Genomic DNA, 3,316 nt, shown 5'->3' with positions numbered 1-3,316 from the left:
GGCGAACAGAGTAGCAGTCCCCCATCAGGGACTGAGTGTCCCCTCATTGTTTCGCCGCCTGGGCCAGAACCGGCCACCCCTGTCCTCCTGACCCCAGTTCCCCTGCCGAGAAGGCAGGTACGACCCCCGGGTCGTTTCAGAGACTTTGTTTGGTAGTAAAGTAGAGTGAGACCCCTCGGTTCCTGTAGAGGGCAAGAATGCGCCCTGGTCTCATTGGAAGGGATGGTAGTCCACCCAGACCTTCCTAGTCAATGTAAGGGAGTAATTATAGTGTTTGTGCTGAGTTTTTTTTGTTCCTCGTGGGCGAGGAATTTTGTAGTGGGGGGGTAGTGTAGCGACCCTGGTATAGGCTGTTGAGGGTGTCACTCAGGAATCCCCCGTCTCTCTGCCAATCATGGAGCTGCACGGGCTGCTGTCTGAGGTGCGGGCCTGTGGTTGGGTGAGCAGACGGGGGAGGGCGGGAAGTGGGACGTGTACAATGTGTTATGTTAGAAGTCAGTGTCAATGTGTGTGAGGTTGAGCCTCAAGCTATACCCCTCCGTAATCATCTGTGTAGAAGTCAGTTATTAAAGCCTAGTAACTGGAAGCTTGCCTCTCGACTCCTTCCTGTGAACGTTACAGACCGTTGCAAAAACTAAGAAGCTTATAAACATCAGGTTTAAAACTAAAAGAGCTTTGAAACACAATGAAAGATGTTTGGAGTTTTATTTGAGTTATTCATTTGAACTTTTTGTCTAAGAGATGCTGATTTGAAACCGTTGTTACATACAGTTACGGCATTTCCTGTTTCTGCCGGAGAGAGGGGAGGCCGTCCCAAAGCTTGCTGCTGTGTTTACTCCCTCCATCTGACAGGAGGGAGCCTCGTTGAGCTGCGAGTGTGGCTACAGACGGAGTTCACTCCATCACGGAGGGGTAGGGTCGAGGGAGTGGTTTGGGATTGGGCCTTAATGTGTGTGGCAAAAAATAATGACCATAGGGGCATAGAGCTGCCATCCCCACCATACGTCATCTCACATAATTCAGAGCTGATTGGCTGTAAGTACGTGTGCCGCGAAAAGTGTGGTGTGTGAAGAAGAGGAGAGAGAGCTGCAGTGAGGCGTCCTAAAACCAGGAAGTAAACTGCATGGCTTCCCTCCACAAAAAAGCAACGAGATTTCTCCATAGGATTTTAGAAAATAGCTCAAAATAAGATCTGTGGGAAACGTAGCTGTTAGATAAATGTACGTTTTGTTCAGCCGGATAATATCCACATGTCTACTCTACTTTTATCATTTTCGAATCAAAAATCTATTGATTAGATTAGATTTATGATAGACTTTTTAAACTACAAGAAGATAAGGAGGACTTTTACAAAAAGGTAATAGAGATTTTTGTCCAGAAGGATAGGCAAATGGACTTAATCTTCAAGTCAAGGTAAGACTGCAATTTTATTGAAAATGGGATCTTACTAAGAGAGAACAATTCAATATTTAAATGATAAAATTACATTTTTTTGGGTATCCTTCTGTTGAACTGTCTGTTTAAAAGTAATTGAAGCATCAGACAAAAAAAGCTTTTGAAAATAATATTATATTTTGATTTAATATATTTGTAAACCTGAAGAGTCAGTGCCAGTGCCTCACCAGCCATGAACCTATCTGCAGAAGCTTATATATAGACATCTGAGTTTTTTGTGCCCCACCACTTTTGTACATATAGAAACGCCACTGATCATACATTAAGGCTGCGGCCACACGAGGACGAAAACGGCTAAACGCATAGGATTAACGCAAACGCAATCGCAAACAAGCTTCCGTCCACACGCAATAGTTATCCGGATAGTGTCTGTCCACACGAGACCGCTCCGTTTAGCTCCAACCGCTGGAGAAGCTGCAGTACATATGCAGGAGCCTGTACGTGGCGCTGTAACTTCCTCCACAAAAGCAGCGAAGAAGCATGGTTGTCATGGTTGCCCTTCTGTTTATTCTCCGCGGTGGGGGCCGAGGGAACCGGGCAGAGTTTTTCGCCAGTCAACGTGTATTAAAGTTTAAATCTTCCGGACAAAATTATAAAAGTGCCGGTCAAAGGTCTTCTTTGTTATTTATTGAGCTTTAAAACAAATGAATAACGACTCTATATATTATAATAATAAAATACACGGAGCCTCTCTTTTTCCTCCCTCTCTTCGGACAGCGTCAGTGTCTGTCTCATGCAGCAGCTCATCCAGTAATCAGTGACCCGGCCGACTGTAAAAATAAACATATTTATAACTAGTTTAGGTAGTTTGAGAGGTAATTAAAATAGCTAAGGGTGATGATCTGAATTGAAGTGTGTGTTTTGCTGCAGCGGGAGGAGCTGTAGGTGAGCAGAGCTGGGTGTCTCGGTCCTGTCAGATTAGACTTCACTCGCGAGAGAAAGATAAATAATCTGAATTCAGGGTGCAGTTTACTTTGACGTGGGGGTGAGCAGCAGAGGTGGGGAGAGGCGGGGCTATTGCCTCATCATTATTGCTGTAGATGTTGCACAAACAACTGTAGCATGGTCAATAGCGTCCGGAGCACGATAGCAACTCTGCGATCCGCCATTGTTGTTGTTGTTGGTGGCGAAACACTTCAGCAATGGCGCGGGGTAAACCGAGGTGAGCAGAAGAGGTGGGGAGAGGCGGGGCTATTGCGCAATCACTATCAGTGATCTGAAAATGTTCGGATAGGGCGTACACACGGAGCCGTTTGACCCCCCAGAGAGTGGCGTATGCCTTTCTATCCACCTTGGGACCCGTTATCGTTTCCTCAGTCGTTTAGTGCCGTATTCGGTCGTCCTCGTGTGGCCGAACGGTCTATATGACACTAAACAGTAACGCAAACGACCGAATTCGTCCTCGTGTGGCCGCAGCCTCAGTATAATAGGAAAGCATCCAACCGGAAAGTGTATACACTGTAGCCAGCCAGAAACTGTTGAGCATGTTTTACTGCTTTGCAGGAAATATAGTACTCATAGAAATGTGCTTTTCCACACACTGAAGAAAGCACAATTCCATGACTTGTCGCTATCAGGGCTGTTAGGGAAAACATCAGGCAATATATATTGTGAGATTATTACGTTTCTAAGAGAAATTGATACATATATAATAATCTAGAGTTTGGTTCTTTGTTTTGTTTTGTTTCTTTTGTTTATTGTTTTGCATAGTCTTGTCCACACTCCAGTCCAGTTGGTGGCGGTAATGCACCTACAAGTTGGTTTGCCAACCGCCAATAAACACTAAAGAAGAAGAATAAGGTCCCATGGGTCGGAAGTAGATGGGCGGGACTTCGCCTTTCATGATTGGCTGAAACGGCAC

This window comes from Pseudochaenichthys georgianus, chromosome 18, assembly GCF_902827115.2.
Source record: "Pseudochaenichthys georgianus chromosome 18, fPseGeo1.2, whole genome shotgun sequence".
Taxonomy (NCBI): domain Eukaryota; kingdom Metazoa; phylum Chordata; class Actinopteri; order Perciformes; family Channichthyidae; genus Pseudochaenichthys; species Pseudochaenichthys georgianus.
Note: the sequence above shows the minus strand (reverse complement) of the source record.